This window comes from Lolium rigidum, chromosome 3, assembly GCF_022539505.1.
Source record: "Lolium rigidum isolate FL_2022 chromosome 3, APGP_CSIRO_Lrig_0.1, whole genome shotgun sequence".
Classification (NCBI taxonomy): Eukaryota; Viridiplantae; Streptophyta; class Magnoliopsida; order Poales; family Poaceae; genus Lolium; species Lolium rigidum.
Genome location: NC_061510.1, coordinates 240,110,522 through 240,118,729, shown reverse-complemented (window position 1 = coordinate 240,118,729; position 8,208 = coordinate 240,110,522). Strand labels below are relative to the sequence as shown.

Below are 8,208 nucleotides of genomic sequence, written 5' to 3'. Positions count from 1 at the left end.
CATATCTCGGTCAAATCAAAATGAATCTTCCACCATCCTCATATAGGAAGTAGGAGTACTTTGCAAATCAACATGACATGAAAAAAATCATAATTACAATTTGGTTGATTTCGAATCCATATACATCGCTAACAAAACAAAAATGAAAAAGGTTTGTTTACCTATCAGACATTCCACCAAACATGTAGGCGACTCGGGGCCAATCAAAGTGGAGACGACTGCGCGGCAAGAGGCGGTGACAGAGTAGCCGTCTGGGGAATCCTAGTCTGTGTGTGAGGGGGGTCGCCTTCTTGTTCTTAATTTAACCATGGTGGCCCTATCAGTCCCTTTTATGGTGGCACAGACAGTGGGAGGGCGAAGGTTATAGCGAACACATCATCGACCCCCTATGGGCAACTCATGTAACATGTTAATGGCGTTTGGGTTTGGTTATGGTTGTAGAGGGAGCCGAGGTAAGCATTGCCGGTGCAGGACGCCTCCCACGTTGGCGGTGCCTCCCTTTAGACGTAGAAGGAGGGGTGGCCATGGCGTCGGCGAGGGAGCTCTGATGTAGAAGGATGCGTGGGCATCAAGGTCAGTGGCGACAATGGGGGTGGGAATGAGCAGCGCAAGAGCGTGGGGAGGAAAAAGTCGTTGGGCCCAAATTTTCCGTGGATACAAGCCCCTCTAAATTTATAGCCAAAGTGGGTAGATGTTCCTCTAAAAACTTATACTCCGTATGATGGGTGGGTTTTAAAGATTGGTTAGCCTGCGTTTTTTGGCCTTCGTCCAATAAGCTATCATTATTTTTTTGAATACAAGTATTACAGTGATTGGCATTTTTAACAACCGTCCATACACCCCGATCTGATGGTGATAAAAAGACGGAACCAAATTGACGGAACCAAAAATATGGGACCGGAACCTTTGATATATTTTACGAACTATATAAAAAACGAGCGTCCATTTAAACGGCCGAATCATCAGATAAGACTGCACAAATCTTAAAGCAACAAATTAACATATTTGCACACATCTCAAGCAAATTGCGGCATATCATATTCACCAATTAATCCTCTCGTCTGTGACGCCATTCATCCTCTCTTAATCTCTCAGTGATGTAGTCTCCCCCCGGCGATCCCTGGGCGGTGGCTAGAGCACGGAGGGCGGCGGAGGCAGACGTGATCGAGAACGGCGAGAAGGAGATGGGGCGACGCGTCTCTCCCCCGACCTCTAGGCGGCAGCGGTTGGATCACCGAAGGCGGCAGAAGCGGACGGAATCGAGAGCGCCGAGGAGAAGCGGACGGAACCACACCGTGCGCGCGACGCGAGGGAACCTCCGTCCTACCTACTACCCAACGGTGGGATACACACCAGCCGCTGCTCTCCTTCCTCTTCCCGTGCTTGCTATCCGCCATCCCCATGTCGCCGTCCTTAACAGTGGCCTAACCAATCTGCAATCTAGTAGAGTAACAGTAGAGCTGTTCAGTAGTATATCCAGAATTACCTTCTGCAATCTAGTTCTGAAATTCCAAATGTATTTGTCGGCCTCTATTCATCTCCACAAATATAAAAGCAGTTTGAAATCTAATTAGCTTGAAGTTCAGTGGTTACTAATCCTTTTCCCTGGTCTTATTTTGCCATGTGTTCGCACAGCCAGATGGAAGAGTCATGCTATACAAAAAAGAAAAATCCATACCGACAGTCATGTACTCCTCGTCTCCAAGGCAGGGCTCCTCGACAATAGGGTCCCCGCTGCACAGAAATTCGACATGGAAATTTGAAGGTATCTGAGTTGCACTACTATTTTCTAGACTATCAGAGTAATTTCCCAGCACTGGCCTGCTTGAAACCACTAAAAATGTTTTATTGTTAGTGTAACAATGGTTATTCTTCTCTTATGGAAGTATGACCATTTGCTTCCCGATTACTCTGTTGCAACTAAAGTATCCTTTGAGTTGTTAATAAACAGAATTTTCTTAAACTTTCAGCTTGCAGCAAGAATGATGTGACAATGCCCCTGCTAGCTGCTGCCTAGGTATTTTCTTGTTCTTAGTTCGCATGTTGTCCTGATCTAAACACTACTATATTAGTTGAAAATGATTATCTCTAATACTGAAGTCTTATCCATATGCTTATACAGTGAGTATCATCATAGATGTTTCTTCTACTCCCAAAAGGAAATACTTATTCACATAGATACCTTTGCTTAACCAAAGTCAGTTCTAAAACTGGGTTAACTTGAATCCCAAGATTGATGTCGGCGTGAGTTCCTCAATGGCGGTCTTCTTCACCAACTTCCTCTTCTGCAGCGGGACTTCTTGGCTGGACAATGGCATCGATGCTCAATCTGTTCTTCATTTTCTCTTCTTATTTTCTTGTTGTATTCGTTGCCTGTAAGTTGTTTCTTCAGAATTCTGTAACACTCTGGCCGTTACGGGCTTTGTTAATTCAAAGTCGGGCACCTGTGTGTCTTTTATCTAAAAAAAAAACTTGAATCCCAACACTTCTTTTGATTCAAACTGGGATTGTTGATCAGTAAGGGTTATAAGATGTACTAGCAAGATGTAAGTTCTTTTCCGTAGCTAATTTTTTTATATTGTGCCTGGAGTATACATTGCATGCCCTTTGTGTTTATTGGCTGTCTATTACTATTTTGTAATAGATTCATTACTTCTAAAGATTTTCATTATAATATCTTTCCCTGACATACATGCCCTCTCTTAATCTCTCCCTGAGTATGGTCTCTCCCCTGCCATCCCTGGGCGGCGGCAGCTAGAGCACCGAGGGCGGTGGAGGCGAACAGGATCGAGAGCGGCGAGGTGAGAAGGGTCAACGTATCTCCCCAGCGACAGTGGTTGGAGCACCGAGGGCAGTAAAAGGGGACGGGATCAGGAGCGGCAAGGAGGAGACGGTTGTTTACGATGGCAGTCATCCAGATTTTCATGCAACCATTCAATCTATTTTATCCGTTTATGCTTAGTATGTAACAAGGTTAGAACATCTCAAGTTTGTAGCACATGATCTAAGTTTGTAAGTGTATAGGAAACAAACACATGAAGTCCTTGAACACAAGACATGTATGTAACATACGAAACTAGCCTACCCTTTACTGGGAATATCTATTTACATCAACTGCAAACAGAAAAGGGTTCAAGGTCTTTAGCGAGCGTCAGTAGCATCTAGCCGAACCAGCAAGAATAAAGCCTCAGACAGATGACCTAGCAGCAGCCACCGTCTTGTTGAGCAGCTCCCGGAGCGAACCTGGAGAAGTCACCGGAGGGCTGCACTTGAACTCTTGGCACACATGCGCCACCGCTGGATTCTACGTTGGGTTGCCCCGTGCCATTATGTTTGCGTTGTTGATCTCCCAGAATGCCACGTTCCTGGGGTCTATCTGCATCACCTGGATCAATGAACGACGTGTTGGACGCATCATACGAAGTAGGGTGCTATGTTGAATGACTTGCAGCTGGACAGCATCTAAACCACTGGTGCTTTTGTTGGGCCATTCAACTATGATCCAACTGAGGATATTCTACTGGACAAGTTTTCTCCTTTTCTCTTTCCAGTCAGTTTTTCCATCACAGGTATTCAAATGCACCTGTCATAGAGCTTGTTCTCGCAGCTTGTTGTCCTACACAAGAGAAACAAAAATTAGTGGCACCCACAAAAGAAAATTTGACAGATTTTCTACCTCTAATTGAGTTATGTACTAAGGTTAATCATTTCCTGTACATGCACGATTCTGAATCAGTGCTAACCTGAACCTCTCAGTCTAGCAAGGTATCAATCTGACCACTATGTGAATGCCTATGTTGTTGGCATACATGTAACTGAACCATGTTTTCAGAATAAAAGCTACAATACTTAAGATCTAAACTAAGTGTTGCCTAACTGAAGCTACAATACAAGCACGTTTAAAGTTTTCCCTAGTAAGCTGGGTTTGTCTCTTCTGGTTCTATTATTCTGGTTGAAAGTTAGCCTCTCTTATGTGCATAAGCAAGTCGGCCTGCCTGAAGTTGCATTGTAACTTTGCAAGTACCTAGGTAATGGCTCCATTTGGTATTGTTGTGGCTTGTGATGACCATATTTGATTGGACTGATTTTCGAATTTTAGTGCTTGGCAGGATGGATTTTCTAAATCAAATTGATATTTAATGTATTATTGCACTCAAAATAATACTAGATGAAATGTCAGAAATACTTACTGGGTAGCACAGTTTATCAAACTTTAATCAATTTCACCAAAATAAGCACGGGCATCAAAATGACCACAAACTGAACAATGCCATACTATAGGAGCATCCATGCTCCAATTACATTTTTCCTCTTTGGACAAGCACCCTTTTTACCCAACATGAATTCCTAGATCATTTGAAGCCTAAATGTTTGGAGAGCATTTTTTCAGTGTATGGCATATTGCCTTTGCCAACTGAAGGCCTGAACGAGATTTTCAGCTTACAGCCTGCATTTGCATTATGTAGTAAACAGATTTTCAAGATTATGCAGTGGAGCCACTGTAAAATACTTTCACCGTAACCAGATTATATTTTCAGATTTTCACCATAAACTGACCAGTGGAGTCCAATCTCGCGGGCGACGAGGGCTGACTATGATACTGGTGTTGTGACTGGCGGCTCCGATCTCGCCGGTGAAGAGAGCGGCGGCGGCCAGGATCCGGCGTGATGAGTAGAGGCCTAGAGGGTGGCGTCCCACCTGGCTGCGGCGGCTGGATCAGAGGAGTGAGGCGGCGGGAGGGGGATACGGAGGAGGAGTGATGCGAAGGGCATGAGGGTACGGTGGAGGAGGCGGCTAGCAAGAGGATGTAGCGGCGGCTGGAAAGAGGATGTAGCAGCGGGGCAGGAGGATGCGGCGGCGGCGACCGGCGAGCAGGAGTCGCTCGTCCTGGGTGGGTAGGGAGAGAAAATTTCTATTTTGACTTGGATACATTTTTTTTTATCTACGGGAAATAAATGACCTCTGGCATGTACAGTTTTCAGGTAAAAGCATTATAATACTTACAACTCGTTTTAATCAACGGTCACAAAAATTCTGAATTGACGGAACCCGGACGGAACCCAGGTTCCGTCCCAATCACCGTAAAAGAGCTCTTTTTTGAAAGGTTTGTTTTAGCAGATCTGCTAGAGTTGCTCTAAACGAGATCATTTATTTCATGACTGATGTTGATTTGCATCCAATCCTAGACTAATGTTAGACCCTTGAAAATGGCATTTTTGGAGAGAGAAGACAGAAGAGACATGACATTACGGATATACAACCAAGCTCTCAAGAGCATATGCTCCTGCATGTGAAAAATAATTTTACGAATATTAAAATTAGACACGTAAATGTCCCATGGTTGTATACAATTTAATGGTGAAAATACAAATTGTGTGGCATGTATTAAAAAGACTAGTTACGTGCTAAATTTATTCCTCTAAAAAAGTGCTAAATTTGTTGAATATTTAGAGTACCAAACTTTTTATTTCGGATTTATTGACAAGTTTTTTTTTTTGAGGGTAAGCAGGAGGACTCTACTGCGGGCATTTATTAATCAAATAACAACTACATCATCAATCAGCCTAGAAATAATAAACGAGGGTGGATCCTCAAACCAAACATTCGGCTGGGCGAGTGCACGCACACTTTTAGGGCTTGTTTGGTTGTAGGCTTTCCCGGGTGGTTCCCCCCATTTTCCCGGGCCGAACTAACCCCGGGACGAATTGGCCCGGTTTAGCCCACCAGGCCATTTGGTTGCCGGTGAGGTGTGGGTTCCCTGTCGTTTCCGCGTTCGTCCCCGGGAGAGCGTTCCACCACTCCAGAGGTGGGGAACGAGTTCCGCGACTTGCTCGCTCTCTCTCGCGACAGGGAGGAGGCGAGGCGGCGACCCTCTTCCTCCGGCGACCGGAGCCTCTCTCCCCTCTCTCTTTTCCTCCGTCGGCATCAATATACTTCGCGCGGAGAGGCGCGTCTGGTGCGACGTCTACCTAGGAGCGCCGCCTCCGCCTCTCTCCGGCGACCGGAGCGGCGCTTCTGCCTCCCTCCGGCGACCGGAGCGGCGCTTCTGCCTCCCTCCGGCGACGACCATCGTGTCTAAGCATCCAAGATTCCACTCTTCCCTCCGGCAACGACGACATCCCGGTGGTCGTTCTTCTCCTGCCCGAAAGATCTGCTTTGCCTCAGATCTTTTGTGCCCTCCGGCGACGACCCGTCGGCCGCGATCGTCTTCCTCCTTCGAAGAAGGTTAGCCCCCATACTCCCTTCCCACCTTGGTTTGCTTCTCTAGTTCATGTCTATTGCTGCTTCAGATCTAGGAACGTGAGCACCGCCTCCTCCCGTTCTATAAATTCAGATGCCCATGGATTTAGATACACGTCCATCTCTAGTAGCTTAGTGATAAAATGTTGTTTTCTTCATGTTCTTTGAAGTTCTCACCACGAGAAGTAGTACAAATCGAAGATGTGATCTCATCTACCTGAGCTATGAAATTTTCTTATGGTACTGTAGTTCCCAATCTTCATTAGATATTGCATTTTAATGCATTTTAATGTTAATTGGAGATATTTGGGGAAACAGTTTTGCACCGACTATACTTTTATAGAACCCAAAAGGACTAGTCGGAATTGGAAACATTGGGAAAATATGTGATTCTGAAGACTAGTCAGATATTTCGCAGACATTAGTAAAATTTGCAGTGCGTTGTGTCTACGTAGTATAGACGATTGCCTTGTTGGTGATTCTGAAGACTCTACACTAGCTATGACTATGTGATGCCATTTACTATCAAAGAATTATGCATAACTTTTCCTCATCAATCATTGTAGTGAATAGTCCTTACGAAATGCATTCGAGATGCCAATTGTTTCCTGTTGTTTGTCCATTTTCGTTTTTGTCTATTATCGACTTTTCCTCATGTGTCAAGACCTCAAGTTGCAGGTACACTCATTTTTTCCTATCTAGATGACAACAGTATTGCTCAATATTTTCATTCCAATGTCGTAACATTCTTCCGTAGTATCAACTTCGTGAACACATTGCCTAGTGACAATGGCTATGCACTCCACCATTCAGCGCTTATCTCGAACTTTAATTAACTGGCAAGCAATACAGAACTTGTCACCTAATGCTGATGCTAAGCTGAAGCTATAACCATTATACATATGTTAATGGAAAAAAGCGCAACTAAATATTTCCCTTTCTGAAAATTTGCCCACATTGGTAGTATTGCACACCAGGAGTATTGGAGGAACTGAAAGGTTCTTCCCTGTTTTTTCTTCATGTTGCATTGAGTATAACTTGAGTTTAGAACTGCGTATTAGGAAGTTATCTATTCTTTATTTCAGACTTCACCAGTGCTGCATGGTTTACAATGTCTGGTATGTGTTGCAGCAGTTAACTAAAAAAGAAGGCAGTGCAGCTTTTGAAAGCAAAACTTCATTAAATAACCTTCGCAGAAGAAAAAAACTATCCCTTTTGTTGTAATAGATTGGTATTGTAGACTGGTTCGACCGGTTTCGTGCATATAGTGAGTTTACATCTGACAATGGAGATTCATGGAAGCTTGCATCTATAGGATATGGTGTGGTGCATGCTCAGATCATTTATCACACGTGCAGTCCGATATTTTTTTTGGATCAAATTGCAGTCCAATATTTTAGAAACCAGTCTAGATATACTTGATTAGTGATTACATATGTTTGTACTGCAGCTACATGTTTTACAGTAGTCTTGTCTTTAGATAAAGTGTTTTGTTCATGTAAGATCTAGCATATAGATACGAGCATGTTGATTAACAAGAAAATATGCTTGATTAGTGATTACATATGTTTGATATACTTGTGAATGAGCATTGAGCAATAATCTTATCTTATATGTCAAGAAAAAGGTTCTTGACAAGCTCTATACTTCGAACCTACTTTTGAATGAGCAAATGTTGGATATTTTTTAATGGGATGTTAATCAAAACCCGGAACTTTTTCACTGAAACTGCAGGATGCTGGGCGGATGGCACGCGCTTGAGGAGAAGCGTCCATGGCATCAGCCATGGTGGGCATCCTCCCCACGGACGCGGTGCGTCGGATGTGGTCACGGAAAAGGGTGAGAGAAAGCGGAGGAAGAGAGGGTGAGCTCATCGTGGTTGATTGGCAGGTCGTTGGCGGGGCTCCTCCACGCTGGAACGGGAGCATGGGTCCGGGGATGGCAGCGACAAGACCGTCCGCCAGGGTG

At 44.3% G+C, this 8,208-nt stretch overlaps 1 long non-coding RNA gene across 1 annotated transcript; it reads left to right on the top strand.

Annotated features, from left to right (window-relative positions):
- The first annotated feature begins 1,185 nt into the window (after positions 1–1,185).
- Positions 1,186–2,951, top strand: LOC124699193. Its single transcript, XR_007001315.1, has 4 exons — positions 1,186–1,340; positions 1,636–1,765; positions 1,971–2,017; positions 2,123–2,951. It is a non-coding gene; the product is annotated as an uncharacterized LOC124699193 (long non-coding RNA).
- Positions 2,952–8,208: the final 5,257 nt, after the last annotated feature.